Source organism: Melospiza georgiana, chromosome 3 (assembly GCF_028018845.1).
Source record: "Melospiza georgiana isolate bMelGeo1 chromosome 3, bMelGeo1.pri, whole genome shotgun sequence".
In the NCBI taxonomy this organism is placed as follows: Eukaryota; Metazoa; Chordata; class Aves; order Passeriformes; family Passerellidae; genus Melospiza; species Melospiza georgiana.
In genome coordinates, this window is record NC_080432.1 from 42,727,816 (window position 1) to 42,751,445 (window position 23,630).

General features: G+C 40.8%; 1 protein-coding gene across 2 annotated transcripts in view; it reads right to left on the reverse strand.

Annotated features, from left to right (window-relative positions):
• The window catches only part of DAAM2 (dishevelled associated activator of morphogenesis 2), a 172,989-nt gene extending 151,203 nt beyond the window's left edge, over positions 1-21,786 (reverse strand). For both annotated transcript variants that reach the window (XM_058020231.1, XM_058020230.1), the window contains exon 1: positions 21,612-21,786. The gene's annotated coding sequence lies outside the window, so the exon portion shown is untranslated. The remainder of the gene's footprint in view (positions 1-21,611) is intronic.
• Between the last annotated feature and the right edge of the window lie 1,844 nt (positions 21,787-23,630).

A 23,630-nucleotide genomic window follows, 5' to 3' on the forward strand; every position in this document is an offset into this window, starting at 1 on the left:
AACTTTGAAAAAAGAAATCTAATAGTCTGTTGCAAGTGCTTGTGAAGGGGCTGAATTCTGCTTTATCTCAGGCATCTTTTAGGATGCCTCAACTATATGCAGCAACAAAACACAGTAAGAGTTTTAAGCAAGAAAAAAAGAGTAAGCAACAAACCTTATCTTCCCATCTTCATCATAAAAATGCAAAGCTACCCATATGGCCCAATGCAAAAGAATGCATTTCCTGGAGGCACTGTGCTGTCTCACTAACAAGCACACACAAGATGTACTGTACAGATATAGGCTGGAGGTTACAAAATCCCACTGCTGACCAGCAAAGAAAAAAAAAATCCTCATATTTCACAGTCAGGAGATTCTCACAGAGCCACATTTCACAACACAGCAGCTGAGTAAGGATTTTTAAAAACAGCAACAACATCAAAGCATGTTTAAGGTTCCAGAAACATTATTTCTGCTCAAAATAAAAACTGCCTGTTCCCACTGTTTAAAGGAAGAGAGAGTTGGATGTGGTTGTGGATTTGTCCAGTGACGTGCATGCACAGCATCATGGTAGGAAGTTTGCAGCTCCATGAGGAAGAGCACGAGCACATGTCCATAGATCCCAGGACAGAAGGGACTGGCTGCCTATTCACACACTCAGGCACACATGTGTGATCAGGCAGGACGAAGGCAGAAACACAAGTTCACACACATGCATGTCTTACCTCTCCCCTGTATACAAAACAGATTTAGAGCCTGAGTGAAATAGCTTTGCAGTCAGAAACGAGTGATATTTCTCATGTAGAAAATACCACCCAAGTTGCAGAAGTCATTATTCTTGCTACTCTTCCATTCCACATGCATGTTGGCACTTCATGCCGACATGAAGTCATAGTATATTCCAGGAACAGCTCTAGCCTTTTTTTCTTCCCTTTTTAAATTTTTTCTCTTTCTTACTTTTTTTTAGAAGCATAAGCAGCAAGTTTACCAAAATTGGCTTAAGCCATGAAGATCAAGACCCTGAAAGATTTGTAGATGCTTTAATCGTGGGACAACCATCCCCCAAGAGAAAACTTGGGAATCTGCGTTCCTCTGAACACCAGCAGAGTCAAAACCACAGTGAGGTCAGTGGATGACTGTGGAAGACAGAGCCTTCTGCAGGCTCTTAACCAGTTTGCCTAAACTGTATTGATAACCTGGAATTTCTGACATTCGTAAAGCAATCCAATAATTTCTGATAGAAACTGTGGAGGGTTATGTACATTTTGCTGTATATATCAGCATCAATTGAGGCTTTAAAGTGACACTGTGGGTCTTGGATGGCTTCTCTATGCTTTTAAGTCACTGGTACTTCAACAGGAACCCAAATAGTGCTTTTCAGTGATTTGACTTACTTCCAGAAATTAATTATTTTCTAAAGCATTCTAATGAAGCAAAGGATTGAAAATGTGAACAGATACACTCTCTGCTGATTGCTGCTGCCAATCTAAGATTTTCAATGACCCTAAAACCACAGAATCTAATCTCCAGTTTTCCAAAGTTGTGCCACAGGATCCATCCCCTCCAACTTCTAACCCACTAACAGAATGACAGGAGCCTCAGGCATTAAAGCAGTTATTCGCAGGCACCACTGGAATTCCAGGCACAGAATTAAAAGCTGGTTTTGCTTTGTAGTGACAAGAAATGACTCCAGCTAAAAAATGTTCTGTAGCAGGAAGACCCAATGACTTGGTCATCTCTGTCAACCCTGAAGAGGCAAGAAACTCCCAGCAGAAATCAAGTGTTACAGAAACCTACCACTGCCAAATATTGATACATCTTAAGCCCAATGGCCTGACAGAGCTGGGAAGAAAGAGCTCTCTGAAGCTACAAAGCCTCATTGTTAAAACAGTTACAGGATAATAGTTATTCATCAACCTGTTTCCAGTCACACAGCTCTGGTGGATTGGTTATTTTTAGTGTGTTTTTTGGGCTTCGACTCAAAGAAAAAAACACTATGCATTGCTTAAAACACTGAGAAATAAAATGCAGAAACAGTATCTAGGCCAATCTTGCAGATCTGCTATTGAAAACTCCTGATTTATTAGCAGGGTTAAAATGACACCAAAATGTTCAGATCAAAATGCAATACTGAGTACAGATATTCTTTACTATATACATTTAACCACAGGTACCAAGAGGAAAAGAGCACTTTATCAAGGGATTGAGAGCAAGTCCAAATAGAAGAACAGTTTTATCAGATTTTCCAACTTGCCGCATTGGTCTCAATCACACAAGCAGCACTTTCATTTGCTTTGTCCTGTAAGCATAGCTCAGTTAAAGAGCACCAAGTCCCTTTTATTCTGAAGCCTGCAGAGTGCAAGTAATCTGGACCATTTTTTCAAGCTCAGACACCACAGAAGAAGGCAAATGATTCCTGGGTCATGCTATTTTTAATGCCTGTCTCTGCCATGCAATCACTTCTGTATCACTTCTACAGAGGATGACAGCTTTGGAACAGCTTCAGTAGAGAAGATATGAAAGCCATATTAAAAAAAATGTATTAAGTATGTTCTTACGGTAAAAGGTGTAAAGTTGTAGCTTTTTCTTTAGACCTTTGTGTTTAGAGGCGTAATATAAAGGTGATGGTCAAAATTTTTCACTGTTACTCTTAAGCACTCTAAGGATCATGGGCAAATAAAAAAAAAAAGATTTAAAGTCCTGCAGAAGGGCACCAGGTTTCAGGATCAAAGGGATGTTTTCAGACCATCCAGTTCCAGAAGTATCCTTTGCTGTTTAAGGAAAAAACCTGTGCACTGTGAAACTGTTCAACTTTCAGTTCAGTTACATGCTGTTCATGATCTTTGCTACAATGGGAAACAGAGGGAAGAAAGAGGGAGAAGAAAAGGGAGGAAAACTGTATCCGAGAGTTTGGTAAAGGTGAAAGGAGTCTTTAGGAAATGGAAAGGCAAAATCTACACAGGATTATCCTTGAAGTTTAGCAGAGCCAGCCATTAAATACAAACAAAAAACTGTTAATCTTGATATAAGAATTATATAGAAAAGTATTTTTTACAGTGAGAACAGTCAATCACAGGAACAACCTCCACAGGAATATACTAGAGACCCCATCACTGGAGGTTTTCAAGATACAACTGGACAGGGAGCTGGATAATCTCATCAAGACTTCCTTTTACATAAAAGGTTGGATCAGATAATTTTTCAAGGTCCCTTTCAACCTGGGCTTTTTCATGAGCCTATGACCTAAACCAAGGATTTGGTTAAACCATCTGAGGTTTAATATCCAGCTGAGTGCATAACAGATTCTACTTCCAGAAGAAGTACCTACATGGACCAAGATTGCCAAAAAAACCCCACATGCAGTTGATTTTGTACATTGTGAAAATTTCAATGTATAATCATTGCTATTACCAATAGTAATAGCAAAGATACTTCTCAGTGACAACAGGAGTGGGCATTTACATCTGTGTTCATGTCCATGCTTTTTCAGCTTCATCACTATTGATTTTGGATTCTCTGCTTGCAGTACAACAGTATTTACATTACTGTGATTTTTAGCTGCCCATCTGGAGCCAAGCAAACGTACCCAGTTGCCAGTCTTTAAGTTTAGACCACTGAAGTTTACACAGAACATCCCTTTGCTCTGCCAGCCTTTAGAGACAAACTTCCATCTCTCCTCCATGCATCTCCTGCTCTGTCCGTAAAGAAGCAGAGGCAGCTGGAGTCATTAGATGAAGGGGTCAGTGTTGGTGAGGCTATGACACATGTGGCCATAGACCATCCCATCTCTGAAACTTCAAGTTACAAAGAGCTGCACAGATACAGGCACACAGAGGAACTGAGGTATAGGAAGAACAAGAGACTTTTCCCGCAGGGGAAAAGTAAGAAAATATTAAAACAGACATAAGAGAGTGAGGTATTTTTAAATCCACTTGGTATATGAAAAACTATGGTTATTTCCAGCTTTAACAAAAGGTCTGATTGTGCTGCATTAAGTCATGACCTTCTAACTTGAATTTAGGTTACTTGGGTAAAACAGCACTGAGGGATCACAGCAGAGCCTTTTGTAAAAGCTAAACCAGCTTAGAAGTCAGGTTACTTATAAAGGAGGCTAACACGTTTTCAAGCTCAAGACACCACAGGTTTGCTGCCACTGATCTCTAAGCTCCACAGATTAAGGTTAGCTCAGATCTGTCTGTGTGCATCCTGCATTTCCCATCCTAAACTGTGGTGCCAAAACACCACAGTGGTAAGTTGATGTTGCTTTCCATAACTTCATTTCAGCATCAGGTAACATGCATACTAAGGGTTAGAGACAGAAGAAAAGGAGAATAAAAGGCATTCAGTACCGTACGTGTCACCACATGGAATCAACTGGTGTTGCCTCTGCACAGCAATATAATTTCACAACTACTTGTTTATAAGTATTTCAGGATTAAAACTTATTGGCCAAGAGTAAGTTTACTGTTTAGGTTTTGATGATGTTCTATAGAGCATGTACCTGTTTAAAACATCAAGCTTTGTAAATTCATCCACTCAAATGATGTTCTGTGAAGCAGGACAGGAAGGCAGTGATATTTCTCAGCTACTTTATCACAAACTGTCTTAGATTGTCTCAAAAGGTGACATGTGAAGAGTTATTTTCTTCCTGAGGAAGAATAAACTCCTGGCAAATCTATACCATTTATACTATTCCTCTGCATGGAAGGTTGAGATAGGAGGCCTGAATGCACACAGATAAGCATAATCTGGGAAAAATGTCAAATGCAGAAGAAAAGGAAGAAAGGTGATAATGGAAGAGTAACCAGAGCCAAAAATTCTGGGAGAACAAATATTTCAAGAGGTCCCAATCAGAACATTAAACATGGATAAGTAAAAACAGTAGCTGTTCAAGTTCAGTAGAAAGACAGTCCCTGAAAAGAACAGACAGCTGAAAGTAAAGAATGAGACAGAAGAAAAACCATGAGGCAATGACAGACAGTCATTCAGGCCCAGATAAATATGGAACTCGAGAGATAACAGTCCATGGGAAAAAAACTACAGGAGATGAATATTAATTTTAAGGCTGTAAAATTCAGCCAGGCCCTGTAATCTGGAAAGGCTGTGGTACTGTTCAGAGCCAGAGCTCTCAAAAGCCCTTCTCTCACTACTTGGCAAGGAATCTGATGCCTGTGAAGCTTCAGCAGAGCATAGCTCAATACAAAAATATCATAGAGGCAAGACAGTATCTGTAACATGACAAGGGAAAACAAGATTTTTGGAACCAACAGAGAAGGTGAGAATCCTTCAAATGAAACTTAAGTTCATGGAAATGGGAATATTTGAAGAGAACAAAGATGTGAAAAGTTGGCCTAGGTCACTTTTACTTACTCCATACACCAATTCCATCAATGTGACAGATGGGGAAAAAAAAAAAAAGGTGAAGGAGGAAAAAATAATATTGAGACATCTGGGGTTTATGGAAGCTTTTCTGATTTTTTGAATAAAATATACCAAAGGAGTACATTTTAAAACCAAGGAGTATATTTTAAATACCCTAAATTTTCATTTTGGACAACTCAGATACCTAAGTTCTAAGCTGACAGTTGATACTTAAAAAAAAAAGGTAGGAGAAAAACACTCCTGTACAGCATGATTTGAAGTGGTGAGGTAATTGCACATGGACTGTCCAGAGGCAATGTATCTCCGTGTCTGTATATATGCATGTGCATGGCCACCCAAGATAAAAGTGAGGAGGAGTCACAGCTTTTCACGGAACATTTTGAATCTTCCAACCTAAACAAAGAATCTTACATCCACACAAAAAAAAATGTGACAGATGAATTTCATCTCCTTTAATTAGAAAGGGAGCTTTCAAGCTAATTCACCGCTTTTATTGCTGTATAATATTTCTTTTGTCCTAAAAACTCCGTAATTCAATGGAGTCAACCAGTTTAAGGCTACCAGCTCTTGCAGGGAGAGAAAGAAGAGACTCAGAGATAACAGACTGCCAGTTTTTGGAAAATGCTGCATGCATCTGCAACACACAGGGAAAACATGATAAAAAATTAGCCCCTAAAAGATGATTATACAGAAATCAATCACATGGACTGTGACAGAAGAGACTTTCAGAGAAGCCAAAGTAAGAGTGCAGGCACCAACTCTGATGAGGTCTGGATCCCACCCAGAATAGACAGATGATTCAAAGCTGGGCAGCAAGTCAGTCTTCAGAATCACACACTGCTATTCCACACTACACCAACAAACCCAAAAGATATACTTAATGAACCAGAAATCCAAGTAACCCATCCTCTGACCTACCAGTGAACTATATTCCCTCCTACCTTATCCCAAAGCCAAATACAGAATCAGCAAGGCAGGAGCCCCAAGGCCCTCTGCTATTCTCTTGAAGAATAACTAAGAGTGCAGTAGTGCATAGTTTCTTCTGCAAGTTCCACTGGAAAGGTACACTGGAGTACCATCAGTTACTCATCATTATCTCTGTCTGCATAAGAGAGAACATGCTCCTAATTAGATTATAATGATGTCTGAAGTTAAAAATGAGAGAAGAAAGAAGACCTGCTTTTGGGTTGTTCAAAGGAATTGGGATAAGGAAGATTTTTTTGTTTAGGTTGGGTCCATAGATGCCACTTAGAGATACTTACTTATTAAAAAAAAAAAAAGGGTAAAGTGACATCAATTTTCACTTCTCTGGTTATAGAACCGGAACTAGACTGTGTTCAGACAGGTTGGGCAGGGCATAGTTAGTGTTGATAAAGAAAAGACCCAGCAAACAGTGCCCAGAACGTGTCACTGAAGCCTGCCTCAGGAAAGCTGAGCTTCATTTAAAACCACTTAAAAAGGAAACTCTACAAATTAAGACTTGGTAATGAGTAAAAGATCAGAGGCAGAACTACATGCTGATTGTGAGAAAACTCAATTAAGGAAATTGTACTCATCTGCAGTCTGGAAATGACAAGTTCATTTCCAGAAAACCAATTCTCCTACTTCACAAGAAGAATCAGAACAGTGACCAGCTTAAATCCACTTCCATAAACTAACAGTTGTCTACATATATTGATTATCTCTATCTTCTACATGAAAGCACATCTAGCAAGAAGAAGGTTCCTTGTACAAATATTTTCAAGCAAAAACAAGGTCTGGATGTTAGACTCTATTGGGTTTGGGTAGCGCTGGCAGGGGTGTGTCAGGACAGTGACAGCTTCTCACAGGAGGTGCCAGAAGCCTCCTCTGTGTCTCACAGAGCCAATGCCAGCTGGCTCTGAGTCAGACCCAGCACTGACCAAGCCTGAGCCCATCAGCCACGCTGGTCATGGCTCTCAGGTAACATACTGGAGAAGAGAATAAAAACTGTGAAACAGCAGCTTCAGCTGGAATGAGGATATGGACAAGAAACAGTAATGAAGACCCCAAAGGCAGCAGGGGTACAAGTGCTTCAGGTGTAGGATCAGAGATTCCCCTGCAGCCTGTGGTGCAGACCATGGTGAGGCAGCTGTGCCTCTGTAGCCCATGGCAGTCCATGGGGGAGCAGAGATCCACCTGCAGCCCATGGAGGTTCATGATGGAATAAATACCTGCCTGTAGCCTGTGGAAGACCCCATGCTAGAGGTGGTTGCCCAGAAGAGACTGTGGCTCCATGGGAAGCCCATGCTGGAAGGGGATCCTGGCAGGACCTGTAGGCCCATGGAGAGGGAAGCACACACTGGAACAGGTTGCTGGCAGGACCTATGACACTGCATAGGACCCGTGCTGGAGCAGTTCACAAAGTACAGCAGCCCACACTGGAGAAGTTCATGGAGAATTGTCTCCCATGTGTGAGACCCCTCATGGGAGCAGGGGATAAGTGTGAGGAGTCCTTCCCCTAAGGAGGAAGGAACAACAGAGACAATGTGTGATGAATACCACCCTGTGCTGCTTGAAGGCAGAAAGTAGAGAAACATGGAGTAAAGTTAAGCTCAAAAAGAGAGGGACTGAAAAAAGGCATTTTTAAGGTTTGTTCTTATTTCTCAATATCCTACCCTGATTTGATTTGTAATAAATTAAGCTAATTTCTCTAAGTTGAGTCTGCTTTGCCCATAATTGGCGAGTTATCTGTCCCTGACTTAATCCATAAGCCTTTCATTATATTTTCTCTCATGGCCAGCTGAGGAGAGTGACAGAGCAGATGTGGTGGGCACCTGGCCTGCAGCGAGGGTCACCCCAGCATATACTCATAAAATCGATCAAGGAGATAATAATTTTGAAACAGCTAAACTTCTGTCTTGCATAACAAATAGTCTGAAAAAAAGCTGTAAACCATACCAGTAAAAACTGATTTGGGCTTTGTTTGACAGCCAACTCTGCTTAGCCACCATAGAAAGATCCAGTCTATTTCCCATGTAGCTGTGAAAATAATTTGTACTTCAGAAGCATAATCTTTATACAGCACACGTTAAATATAATCCTGCATAAGACCTACCATGAGATTTTTCCTACTTCCACACCTGATAACAGGTGTGGCCATTCTGACTCCATACTTGGCATTGGCTGCTGTCCATAAGTCAAGGGCAATCTGGCCTTTTACAAACATTAAACACCTTTGGTGTTGTCACGAGGAAGCACATCAGAAGTGACCATGAAATCAGCTGTGCACAAAGCTCCCATGAATATATCTCAAACACACAATGGGGAAAGATAACAAAAAGGGCATGAACAACAACATTTAACAGAAGGTCCTTACTCAGACTGAAAAATTTTCCTACTGAACACCAGGACAAAAATCACCTGGAAATGAAATCTCAGTTGCTAATACCAGAGTGCCTAAAAATCCCCAAACTAGTCTAAAAACAGTGCTACTAAAAATATTATTGTAATTGAAAGCCTCTTTAGTAATGAAACCTTCATAATACTCTCTTTTAACAATTTAACTAGCTTTTCAATTTAAAGCACTATATCTTGAGTTGATAAATGGAGATGCTGTTTTTTTAAAACAAACTATCAGGTTGTTGTTCAGGCTACATCCAGGTTATATATGAAGTGCTAGATAGTAAAAAAAAAAATAAACACAACAGAATGCTTTCATTATATGAGGACCTCTTTAATTAAAAAACATTTATTTTCTGCTAAGACCATGCTATCCATTCTTTCTCATCTCAGCAACTGCATTACTTTTCAAAAGAGACCGTCCTTTCAGCAGCATTAATGATGCTGCATGCTTACACACTGCTCACATAAAGAAAGCTAAAGCTTTCACACGTCTTTTCCTAAAATCATATCATATCCTGAGTTGGAAGGGACCCACCAGGACCACTGAGCCCAGCTCCTGGCCTTGCACAGGACACCCCAAGAGTCACACCATGTGCCTGAGAGCATTGTCCAAACACTTCTTGAACTCTGTCAGGCTGGTGGTGGCCACTTCCCTGGGCAGCCTGTTCCAGTGCCCAACCACCCTACAGGCGAAGAACCTTGCCCTGATATCCAACCTAGACCTCCCCTGACACAACTTCAGGCCATTCCCTCAGGTCCTGCCATTGGCCACCACAGAGAGAGATCAGTGCTCACTCTGTTTCCTCCTCAAAGTGATCCACTGGAAATGGATTGTTTCAGTCATTTGCCTTGGCCTCGTGACTGAATGGCAACTGCAAGATTTAGACAAACAACTGAGCTGCATTTGCAGGCAAGGCTTACAGTACCATGCACAGTACACTCAGTGTATCACAAATGTATATATTCACTAAGAAATTAAAGAAAACACAGCAGGAATGTTCATCATCAGGCCCTCAGAGTTCGAACCTGTTAAATGTATTCAGTATCACATTTACCAGGAGGGCATTGACAGGTGGAAGGTAATAGCAAAGTATTTTGTCATTCCTATAAACTGAATGCAGCCATTTGTCTCCTTCTATGGACATTATATGACCTTTAAAAAGCATATTTATTTCTGGCTCTGCCTGTCCTGTATGAACCTTCTCCCCAGGATTACAGACTGAGAAAGTACAACTAATCCTGACCAAAGAGCTCTAACAAGAATCACCAGCAGAACACAGACTCGTGACTCTGTTTCTGTGCAACAAGTGAGGAAATAAAAAGAGAGAACAGTGAGGGACTGTTTATTAATATTTGATCACAGTCCTCTGGAAGCCTCTGAAGTCCAGCCTCCTAAGTCCATGCAAGTACTGACCAAGTATCAACAGCATAATCACCCTTCTCTGGTGTCCTGAGAAGTCCTTCAGCATCTATTGCCTGCACACAGGGCTCAGAACCCTCACTGAGCCTCGGGAGCTGTGCAAAACTTGTGTTACCTCCATGGGAGGAGGAGTGCCTGGATAACACAGAGACCATAGTCAGGCATCCTCTCCCAGTTCTGTCGCATATTTCCAATGAGAGAATAGAGATATATGTATAGTACAATTAATGTCACTTCTTCATCTTGGGAGGCTATCAAAAAATGCAATCAAAGAGTAAGGGTATAGGAGCTAAAAAACTGAAAGACTTTCAACCAGACTAATTTCTTACATACAGGGCCAATCATTAACATTCCTATTTATAAACTAACAAAGAACCAATTAGTGACTACAAGCCTTTTTGTACTACAAAAGGGTATGCTGTGTTCTGAAAAAGGTACAGGTCATCTCCAGCTAGTTCTACTCATTCTATGCTGGCACTGATTAGAGACATTCTTCACCTGTAAATTTAGATTCTTCCTGATGAAGTTCATTAGGATGGATGAGAAAAGAAACACACTGATTCTGCTTCTTTGAATACAATGAAAGTCAATTGTAAATGTATCTAATTATGGTCATCAAAGCATAAGCACCTCACATGATGAATTATTAAGACTATGTAAATAAATCTGTTGGAGAAGAGGAACAGTAATTATATTGAATTAGGAAACAAGTCCCAAATATTCTGTTACACCATTCCCAGGAACTTGATTCCAGGAGTACCACAGCATATATAACAGTTGAGATGGCCACAATACACAGAGTATCACCACACAATTTTAGAAGGCTTTAGCATTCACCCATACAGAGTAAGATCACACCACATCATAAGGCTGCAAGTGTCTACCCTCCCTGTTCATTAGCCCAGCCTTTTATACCCCTCATGTTCCTGCATTGCACCTGTGTGCCTCTGTTCCCTTTGTGGTTGGTCAGTGCCCCTGGGCACTCCATGGCTCATTGCCTCCAATGCTGCTCACCTGCTGCTCACAGCTGTGCCCATTGGGGATGAGGCTGGGCCACAGCCCCACTCCCAATTACCACAAATCCTGTACCTACACAGGAAGATTCCAGTGATCTTACTTGGTAAAATCCCAGCAGTGAGGCAATACAGGGAGTGCAGGATACAGCAAGCTGTGTGTGCATACCTCTTAGCTACAGAAACAGCGGAGATAATAAAAGAAGGTATATTTGAAAATGTGCTCTTGGAAAAATTAATGAAAAAATGCCAATGAAAAAATTTCTTCGATAATCAAAGAAAAAAAAAATCTCAACATACACAGAAAAATACAGACAACCATTTCAAAAGAGCTCTGAACCACTACAGTCTCCTTAAGATGACAGATCTGAACAGAAGTCCCACTACCCTCACACTGTCTGCTCTGCCTACCTGCTGTCTACCATGTGCTGTGATACTGGAGCCAGACCTTTATCTCCTCTCAGTCTTTTGTCTTTTTTTCCTTTTGTCCACTAAAATTTTCCAGTAAACTTCAGACATCTTGCCCGAGACTGGTACTTCCCTGCAAAAATTCCCAGTTTTGATACACTCTGCTAAATAAAAAGCTGTGTTGTAAGAGACATTCATCCTAAATCATATTGCTTAAAGATTAGTAGCATTGTGGTAAGGACAGTATAGAGCAGCATGCTGAATGGACTGTAGTGGTTTTTTTTCTACTGAGTTTAAGGGCATTTGAAGAATCTTGTAAATGATGCCATCAAGGACTGCCCAGAGAGGGAAGCTGCATGGGAATACACTGAGGCCACAGCAAACCTTACTCAGCTTTCTCTTTCCCCTCCTTGCCTGCCCTCAAGTGCAGCTTAGCGTGGGATTCTGACAGCAGGAGGTTCCCACTGCAGGCCTTTGGCTTCATCTCTCCATCAGCCTCCGGCCTCTCAGTTCTTCTCAGGGACTCTCCATGCACTCTGAAGAACAAAGATCCCAGGCATTTGTCTGGGGCTTTGGGAGCTGCTTGCCTCATTCCTTCTGAGGAAACAGCTGGAAAGTTGCCCTCCAAAACTCATTTGTGAGCTGCATCCCCTCCAGAAGTTTTATCCTGCTTGTTTCAAGCAGGTTTTTATAGAATAATGGGAGAGCTGGACTAGATGAAAAGAACTGGATCAATGTCTTCGCCTATCCCAGGCACCAGACTTCGCAAAGTCCCTAGATAAAGCTTTTTACAGATGCAAAAACAAGCAGGCCACTTTCTCTCCCTTCCCTTCTCACCCTCCTGGAGTCAGAGGCAACGAAAAGCTACACATACTGTCTGTCTTGGAAATGCAAACAGCTACCTTTTTCTGCTTCTGTCTGAGAATTGTCTGACAAGGCTAAAAAGCTCTCAAATCCAAAGGTTTTATCAAACCAAGACACAATGACACTGATGAGGAAGAATATAATGAAGAGATGCACAATTTTAATTATGTTCCCTCTTAGGGAAAAAAAGGAGAGAAAGATAAGAATCGTCTTAGATCACAGGAGGATTGTAAGAAAAGGGAAAAACTCTTAAAGTTAGAGAGTAATGTTGGCATAAAACCAAATGGGCATGAACAGGTTATGAATTAATTTCATTTGGAAATTAGAAGCAGATTTATAAACATCAGAGGAGCTAGGTTCTTGAATGGCTTCCCAATAGGAAGCAACAGAGCAAAAGCCATTCAAGACAGAGATCAATAAATTAACTAAGAAAATCCTGCAACATCATTTCCTGCAATTACAAAAATGGTGTACTCCGTGGCTCAGGAGGTCTCTTTCAGTCTTGCATGCATCATCCTCTGCTGAACCAAGACAGGATAGATAAATAAAAACTAGAGACAAGGTACATTAAAAGTGGAATATTGGCAGGGCAGCTAGAATAAGGGTGAGTCTGCTTTCTTTATTAATCAATTTTATGGAATTTTTTTGAGTAACATTTATTCACCTGTATGTACTTACATATTTTCAGGTAAAAATTTGGATCATAAGGGAAACAGAAATAAAGTCCTGTGATATCTATGATCACCTGCAAGAAGCAGGATGGAGGTGAACCTTCCCACCTACCATACAATCAGTTGACTACATTGTTAGAATTATCTTCACTGACCTGCATCCAGGGGTTAAAGCTGTCAAAAGAACTGTAAAAAGAGGTAAATAAGTGAGAAAATTAACAAAGAAAATAATGCAGGAAGAATTCAAGTGAAACAAAGAAGTTTCATAGCCGAGAAACATGTGGATGGGTAGAGAAATGATCACCTGTCTTTTTCAGACTTTACCGAAGCTTTCCTGGAAAGAAGTCCTTGAAAGCATTAAAAAGAGTCAGCAGGGACAAACCTCTTCACATTCTCTTTCTATATGGAAAAGCCCAGGATAATACAGCCCTATTCTACACACAGGAAAACACTAAACACATGAAGCTGAACAAGCATGAAAAATATAGCACTGTAATGTAAGAAATCATCTGTGAACTCTCCTGCAGCACATCAAACATGAGGTATTCATTCATTCCCACAAACGGAGTCAGTGTTGATCTATAAGCTGCAGCACAATATTACACATTTCAGTTTCATGATAAGCTGCTGCTCCGTATTACACATTTCAGTTTCATGCATTTAAGCCAGACAAACATTCCCAGGGGATCGAAAGAACCCACTTCAGTGAATTGTGGTTCTATTTTGGATCATATCACAGCATAACAAATCACAGTTTCAGACACTGGGATAAGGGGCTCAATAAAGCCAGTAGCATGATAACTTCATGTATATCCCTTCCACACATGCAGCCATGTGTAGAATCAAATCCACCCCAGGCCTTTCAAACTATACAACTACAAAGTAATGATCACTGTCATACCTGCATATATCCATTATTTATCAATATATATATTCTTAAATACACATCATTTATTACATACTGTTGTACAGCAGTAGCTATCTAACCCTGTCCACACACATCAACGCTGTTTACCATATCTGATCTCTCATATTTGAAAAAAGCAGAGAACAGAAGTGTTTAATGCAGCAATTCTTTTGGGGGTGCTGGTTTGTTCTGCTGATTTTTCATTTATGTCCCATACAAAGTGGTCCTCAGAAGCAGAGTCCCTATACTGGATCAATGTCATCTATATGTATTTGGTAACACCCCAGCTCCCTGTGACTGCTGTCCCACAAGAAATTCTGAGGGCTGAGAATGATTCACTGCTCCCCTGTTGGTCTAGCAGATTTTTGGTGTCAAAGAGATTCGTAAATTAAGTAAGGAAGGAAAAAATAAAAGCCATAACTTAAAGACTGAATTGGAAAAATAGTCATATTGCAGGCACCCTGTGCTAGAACTCTATTACTGTTGATCTTCCCTCTGGTTCCCAAAGAAATCATGTTAAAACATGCAAGAGCACTAAAAATGAGGTTTTTGTATTAAAACACCTTACACCACCTTGTACAGATTAGCAAATTCTTCTGAAATATGAAAAGATTTCTGTTAATCAATGCGCAAAGATGGGAGACAAGACTTCCAAGAGAGTGCAAATATTTCTGAGGTACGAGATGCTATATTTTCCTAAAGAATTTTGCACATTAGATGCCTGACTATTCATGTCATTTTGTTCTCAAGCTGAGAAACTGAAAATTTCTCTCTGAGCTATTTTGATTGACTGGGCCTTGGGACATGAAGTCAAAGTAGCAAGCATGACTATAAGTCTCCAAACTTTCACAGCCATTTTCTCGTCATCCCTATTGTGCTCAAAGTTGAAGCACTGTAGTAGTTTCATTCCCTCCACCTAATTAAGTTGCATTGAAAAAGTAAATGAAACTGGGGAAAAACAGCTTCTCTAGAGTATGTTTTCATTTTTCCATTTTAATTTCACCTACAAGTCAGCCACCTTAAACATGACATTGGATGGTTGGCAAAAGCATCACATTATTGCTTAAAACCTAACATCACTAGAAGTCCTTGTTTGTTTTGGGGTATTTTCTTAAGTGGAAAAAAAGAAAGAAAAAAAAGGGTTTTCAATATAAATAAATCCCTGAAGGGCTTCCAACCAAAATGCTTTTAGTATTAGACGATGAAAGAACTGTTAGGGAAGTGAACAAGAAACAGGAAGTTGGAACTACCTGGCCAAGTTTTACTCTATAACCTGAGTAGTGTGCCATTAAAAAATAACCAGCACAAAGAGGGAAAAACAGCTTCCAGTACAAATATATACTTTTATGATCAAGTTCTCCATAGACAGAAATTTAATTTTTTCCTTGAGAACATGATTAAAAGACAGTCATTGTTTAAATCTCAGGGAAAGGGGAAGCAGACATATATACAAACATAAAAATATAAAGTTTGCATAATATTTAAAACAGTATCTCTTTTTAAAAAATACAATATCTTGCCAAAAGGTTTAGTCCACACTTCAGTTACTACACATCATTGCAGGTAATACAACAAACCCTGTGGCACTGTCCCACAGAGACATTCTGTCCCTGAAAGAAACCATCTGTAGTTCAGAAGCTTTGATTTCTAGATGAGCTTGAATGCAAAATCTCACATGAAACTTTCCAAAGGGCCTCTGAATCAGGAAAAGAACATAGAGCCTAAAAACACAAGGCTTGTGTAATGCAAGTGGAGTACTGAAAAACCACATTCATTTGGGAGATTGAATGATTCACAGGGCTGGTAATGGAATACAATATGTCCTTCTACCAGGTCACTAGGCTGAATCCATTCTGGATGATGACCAAAAACCATTCCCATTTGATTACTGCTCATGTGAAATGAATTGATCAAGGCTGTCCTGATAAGCGAGCAAGTTTGTCACTTGAAACAAAACGATCCACAGGGACTTCTGTCAGCAAAACCTAATGAGATTCAAGAAGAAGCCATCTCAAAATCTAAATAGTCGACTCATTGTCAGGTATCTGACAATGCTGGCCAAAAATAAAGAATACAAAAACACAAAAAGAAGTTGAACAGAAAGATGCCAAATGATAAATGTCGGGTTTGATCCACTGACTGACCCAAAACATACAACTAGAGAGCAGCACTGGGGAAGGTGACTCAGCCATGGTTCAAGGTACCACTTATTCTGTGACTGAACAAGGAGACTGCTGTCTTCCAAATCTGTCAATTTAACAGCTTTCACCCAAAAAAATTAATTTTACCTTCTTAAAAGCAAAGCAAAAAAAAATCTAGCTCGCCAGTGAAGTTGTCCAAGATTTTTTGAAGATCATAATCCTTCAGCTTACTGGGATCTGTACTTAATGGACAGATAGGGTGCCAAGAGGTAGTTCAGCCCCAGCTGCAAGTGCACCCTTCTATTCCAGCAAACTCAGCTTCCTGCCTTTTAGCACACACAAATTTGGCACATTTAATCAAGTAAGTGTTCACTTTAATAAAGTATCAAATTGCCAGAAAAAATATTTTGCTTGCCTACCAAAAGATAAAAATTGAGCCTTTAGCATGTTTTCTTAGGAAAAAAAAAAAAAAGACAACAAAAATGTTGCCATCTTAAGGCAAACATGAAAGCTTTTACTTTATTTTGGGTCTGTTTCAGCTACTGTAAGATGTACTAAAACAAACAAACTCCTCCATCCACCTCTGTAACCCTGCATCAAGTCCTGAACCTAAGAGTATATGATAATTTCCAGTGTGCTGTCACATGAGAGTGAAGCACTGGTGTGGGCATGCACATACATGCACACAAACACACACACTATTTATAAACCCACTGCTGTAAGGGATTTGGCGTTTATTTTTTTAATTAACTGCAAATGATAACACAAGAGCTTTTCATCTGGCATGAGTTTGGATTTCATCAGCTGCTGGAAAAGATTCTCGTGGAGAAATAAAATTACAGTGTTTCTTCATGTACTTTCCATGGATTTCAAAATAAACAGAAGTATATGGTCATGCCAGTTAATAAAGAGATGTAGGTAAAGTTACAGATACATCTTGATACACACCCAGAAAGAGGCTGCAGAGCTAGACATGCACACCACAGCATATTGGCTAAATGACAAAACACCCAGGTGAGGAAAAAAGTGAAGCCCAAATGAAAAGAACTGGGAAGGGCAGTTGCAAATAGTGCCATGAGCCTTCCTGCTGCCCAGGATATTACATTATACACAATGTGGCATAAAGAGATTTCATTGTTTGATGCTCCTTCTGCCCATACACCTTTCTCACCATGACACATTTCTCAAATGGAAAAATGTGTGACAGCAGGAAACTAAAAGTGATGCAGATGACTTCAGAACTCCTTTTAATCTCTGCTCCATTTCAAAAGTCATAAGCTGCACTGTGAATCAGCTCCATGCCACACCCCACCCCATTCCCTCGACAAAGGGACCATTTGACAAGATGGTAAAAATCAGCCCTGAGTATAAAACTTAATTCTTTGCCTCCAATGAAGGCACTGAGAAGTGCAGCCCTTACTAAATAACAGCACTGACAGCTGCCACCTTGGTTTTGCCTTCTCATATGGAACCTTTACAATCCATGGTCTCTTGAATTTATGAAAAAGGAGGACAGAGAAATCTCAGCAGTACCTTATTTGGTCCTTAGAAAGCTAAAAATTCCTACCTCTTTTCCTCATTTCATGCTACAAAACACATCAACTTGCTACATACTTTTGCCAAATGCTCACAGGATTATTTCACAAGTCTCAGGGTGTAACATAAAGAACAAAAGGGATTTTACCACTGCTTGATTTACTGGCTGGCAAGGTCAATGCAGTATTTAAATGGGATAATTTAATGATACATTTGGTCACTACCATGTTTTTGAAAGCACAATTAAAGCGTTAGAGTGTCTAAAAATTTTTAGAGACCTCTTGTTTATTATTTTTACATTTAAGAAATAATACTCTCAACAACAGATTTAGATTAAAGAGAGATTGAAATTTTCAAGGATTCCAATGAATCTGGTGAAGAAGAAAAGAACTTTGGAATTACATATAATAAAAGGAAAATCTCAGTCATCAATTGTCTCAGACATGAAATGGTAGATGTACATATTTGAATTTGTACATATGTTCATATATGAAAATAAATTAATTCTTTGGAGGATGCTTATCCACATGATTATTGACAGCTCTGACATAGTCCCCCTGAGATAGTCAAGACTAGCTACACAGAGGTATCTACTTCACTGAAAATATTCTTTGGGGAACACATTCCTGCATTAATTCCCTTTCATATCCACCTTCAGAGCTATTAAATCTTATTTACTTTCCTTCATATTCTGTGCAAGCTAACATGTTTTGATCTTGCACAGGACAACATCTTGAGAGGTCTCCACTTATACAGATAAACTTGTCACACATGTAATGGAAAATGTGGCATTCCAAAAGCTGAAGTAGAGACAGACAAATCAGACATAAAACCACACCTATCACTGCTCAGTATAAAAAACTACAAAATCTCTTCTTGAAGAAAAGAGTAAGTTACTATGTTAACAGCACAGTCAGTCTTTGATATGAAACTGGAGTTTTAAGTTGGGGTCCTGGTTCTGTTATGTAAAGCAGAAAGAGGCTTTACCTGCCACAAAGAACAAGGCCAGATTCACCACAGCTGTGTGAGCACCAACAAGCCTTCATAGCCTGTGGTAACATCCAGCACTTCATGAGGCTGGAAACATTCTAAGAGAAAGGATTTTGCAGTAGGCTTCATCAAGTAAACTATTAAAAGATGCTCAAAGATTAATTAACCTGAAGCTCTGAGAAACAATGACATGAACATTATATTAAAAATCAAGCTGATAGCAATTTGTTGAGTAATCATGAGTCTTGCTCTGGCTGAACTCACTTAGCAGAGTTACTGTCAATGTCAGCAAGTAGTAGACCAGTGCTCCAATGGCAGTCACAGAATTTATAGCACTGCCAGCCTGCTAAGTATCGACTGGCAGGTAAAAGGATTAGTGGTCTCTAATGGGAAAAGCTATTCAAGGAAGATCCATTTCTTTAATTTAGCATAAATACAGGTGGAGGATCCCTTTACATTTTAAGTATCACATGCATGTGTCATATTGAGCTAATGTTTTGGGAACTCTGCAGGAGTTAACTGTATGACCTAAGCATCAGCCACAGACAGACTTATAAGGTTGACTCCCAGGTACAAAGTAACTCTAAGCAAAACACCTGGGAGCAAAATAAAACAAATATTGAAGTGAATTTCCAAACAACACAATAAAAAATCAGATCTGGCACATCATACTATCTTCTCCATTTGTGAAGAAAACATTTTAATTTGAAATATAGGCAATTAGGAGAATTAAACTGAAACAACTACAGTTACCACACTAAATGTAATGCAGACAAATAGTGGTGAGATGCAACTTTTAAGAGCTTAGCTGACATCAGCGATGGTGGAGGAGACACTTTGAATGCATAAATTAGCCTCCTACAAAGGCAAGCATCTGCTAGGTTCAAATGTGCCTCAGAGTGTCTGATAGTGCTATCATTCTCAATGAACGTGCAATCTGCTTGAAGGGAAGTGAAAAAGATTCCTCAATAAGTTACTGAGGCAGTAGTCAGACAGACATCTGACTAATGCCTGCTAGTTCAGAGAGGAACCAAAGAGGGCAATCTTTCCTCTGATGCAGTAAATCATTTTTACAGGTCATTCATACCTGGATGTCTAATAAAGCATAAGGAGTATAAAGAAATGGCTGCTTTTTTCTTGAAAAACTACTAACATCACACAGATACACTGCTGCACAATAAGTGTTTTATTCTCTCTTGCAGGTAAGAAAGTTGTCTTCTCTTCACATACTCCACTGATTCAGCAGAGGTAGCAGAACTGTAAATTTTTCAATGAGGCATAATAATTGGTAGTCAGAATGACTGTGTTCCATATGGTCATTCAGTTCTTTTAATCTGCTTTCCCCAGCATGTCTCACATTAAGGTCTCAAAACCTGCAAATCTTTCCACTCCACCGCAAGTGATTTGTAAGACACAGGAATAGAGTCAGACAGAAAAGTCTTGTTCAAGGCACAACCAAAGCCCTGGGTCACAAAAGAAACACTAAGTTCTAACAGAGGCGGGATCAGAGGGGAAATTGACAGCTGTGGTCCTTCTCTACTCACAAGAGAGCTGCATTAGTTAAAATAATATCTTTATTCCTTTAAAGCCTTTGATTTAATAAACCCAAACTCCTACTCGACAAAGAAGAATATTTTATACCCCAGGTGATACATAAGCAAGTATACACACACAAAGGTGTGAATAGATTATTGCTACATTTTCTCTTTGTATTGGGATTTCTATGAGGAAAGCTTTACACCTGGACAAGACCTTTTCCCCAAACTACTTGACAATATGCCGTTCAGTCATTAGGGTCTACAGTACAGTCTTCGTCACTTGCAGATCTCTAACCTCTGCTCTACATCTGTACTGGATACAAAGGATATGTTCCCATGTCAGATGCCCAATTCCAGCCTGCAACGTGATCAACACTGAGTGACAGTTCTTCCTCATCTTCCACACCACTACTGAAGTAACACTTCTGTCAAGAGATTCCACGCTTTCCCTTCCCTTCTTGATCCAGTGTGACTCCACAACACACTCCAGAAGAGATAACAAGATCATAACCAGGCTCTAATATATTTCTCTTTGTAATTCAGATCATCTTGTACAACACAATCAAACAAAAAAACTGCCCCCAAACCTTAAGGGAATGAAAATTAAAAGCATTGGCTGCTCCAGCTGCATGCTACGTACTATAGCTTCGCGCTCGTATGAACAATTGCTGGTTTAATGGTTTAAAACCTCTCGCCTCCACTCGGTTTTCCCTTGGATTTCCAGCAGCGCCCCGTTCCAGTGAGGCTGATGCCGGGCGCAGCAACAGCGCCCTCTGTCCGCCACGGGGGAAATGGCACCTCCTGCCTCTGCCCTCCCAGGGCTCACCATGTAGTTATTTAAATTTAAACAAATATATACAACATTTGCCCGGCAATGCTTTGGCATGAAGGTTTACACTGACAGCACAGTACTTAAAAGTTCCTTCTGCTTGCTGTACAAATCTCAGTGCGTTTAAGACTTCAACACGAGACTTGTGTTTACTCTGGAAAAGTAGATGACAAGCCAATATTTCACGCTTCTTGTAAGTTGGGGTTTGTTTTGTTGGCTTTTTTTTTGTTTGTTTCTTTCTTTCTTTTCTGAGATCTTTAATCATGTCCTAAGGAAAAGCCAATTACAACTCTTACTAGCTTTCTGTCCCCCAACATACAACAACACTTGCTGGTTTCTCCTTCCTCACTCCTGCAGCAAAGCTTCTATGTAGAAAGAGGATTTCAAAAATAGGAGCACAAACACTGACAAATCATCAAAGTTTTTTTACACTTTTAATTTGCCTCCATGTTTTCCCAGCTGCTCTGCTTAAAAGTAAAAGAAGAAAAAAAGCCTGCGAAGAACATTACAGATTAAGAAACTGGAAAGCTGCAGTTCCAAGGAAGAGGATGTGACTCTAGTTTGACTTACCAATTTCATCCAGATGTATATTTTCCTACTTGCTTTTTACAGCGGCTGAGCTCAGTGCTCAGGAACGTCCATCCCGTGTCAGGGAGCCGGGGCAGAGCGCGGATCCCCACGCTGGATGCTGCCGAGCGAGCGGAGCTGGGGTGCCTGCTGCTGCTGCTGCTCCTGCTGCAGCTGCTGCTCCTGCTCCTGCTGCAGCTGCTACGTGCGCTCTCTCGGAGCCGGACCAGGAACTGCTTCCCATTCCCCAGCGCCGCTCTAGCGCTGCGGGCTGCGGGAGGCAGGGCCGGCCCTGCTACTGTGCTGCGCTTTCTTAAAGGGCCCCGCGCCGGCCTGAGGGAGCGCCGGGCCGGGGCCGCCGCCGCTGCTCGGGGGCGCTGCGGGCGGCAGCCGGGGGGGCTCAGCGCCGCCGGGACCGAGACACGCTTTCCTGCAGCCCTGGGGAACAGCAGCCCTCTTCCCCGCAGCTAGGCGCTCACGGCCTCCAGGTGTGGCGGGGCTCACCCTTGCCTGCCGTGGCGCTCCCCGCAAGGCCGGTCCCTGGGGTCCCCGGGCAGCGGGAGCAGCGTCCCGGCTGCGGCAGGGAGCACCGCCGGGAGCCCTCGGCAGCCTCCTGCTCCCTGACTGCCACTGCGGCGCACTGTCCCCGAATCATTAGGGACGAGGGATTTCCCCTGGCACTCAGCTCAGTCTGACCTTCAGAGATTTTGTTCCCTGTAATGGAGAGGATATGATTTAACTGAATAAAAAGCCCTCATTTCCTAGTTTTTCCTCTCCATTCATTCTCCAGATAGCTTTAATCCCGTGTAAACCACTGTTTCTACCATGTTCGCTGATTTCTGACTTCACTTTTAACTGTATCTGATTTTAATAGCTAGATCAGTGTTGGGGAGTTGTCTGCCTCGTGTGTGTTGCTGTCTGCAGTGTAAGAAACCGCATTCTCTGTTAAATGGAAACACTGAAATTCAGAGATAGTAACACCATCTGCAAAATCTCTCTTTTCTTTTTTTTTTACTCATGGAAATATATGGTTTGCTCTTTGTATGTGTAAGACATTCATTTTTGTTGCAATAACTGAACTCTCATGATGACAATACCAATCAACACATATCACAAGGCAAAGCCATATATATACACACACAGATATGTGTATCTTTAATGACATATCCAGAGAAAACAAGTTGCAGGGGGAAAATGCTGCCTTCAAAGTTGCAGGCCAAACCAAACAAGATGAGGGCAAGTAACCGCTGTCCTGTCCTCTCTGCCTTCATTTAAACCAATACACAATAAGCACAGAACAGGTAAAAACCTGCGTGCAAGCCATGATGTCTTTCTGTTTCTTTGGTCCTATGGAGAAGAACATGGGTACAAACCAAAAATTGAATGCAACCATTTAAATTATAATGGCCATCACAAACGGGCTCAGTAGGTGCCCACTAACTCCTGGCATGTATACCTATTGCCCTGTAAGCAAAGTAGCCATTTGGCCACATGACGAAATTACAATACTCAGCACTATGAGCCTTCTATGAAACCACAGGGATCCATCAGAGTTCCTCTAGTATGAGCTGTACTATGCTCCTGCCTTTCTCAGCATAAAGCCTGAGAAAGTTTTATATTATTTACATATGCAAACTACATGTGATGCATGGTAGAACAGATCTTAAAATTCCATCAATCTTCCCCTCTGTTCACACATTCCCATTGGTCTTTTAATTCTCACTTGCCACTCACATCTCTAGCTAACACCTTTTTCATCTCTTCTTCTAAGTCCTTCCCCATTTACTCCCTCTTTCCCTGTTCTGCATGCCACATACTTCTGTAGCTGATCTCCACCTTCTGAGCTCCATCTAACTGCCTTCCTCCCTCCTCCTCACCTTTAACTTCTCAGTTTCTCATTGGAAGAGGAAAGCAGGCCTGAAAGGAGACCTGGGAATGATTAACGAGTTCCTTCTCTTGCATCCCTCTCTACAGCAAAGGTTCTGGAGACTGACACCTCTATCCAACCCTGGAAACTAACCT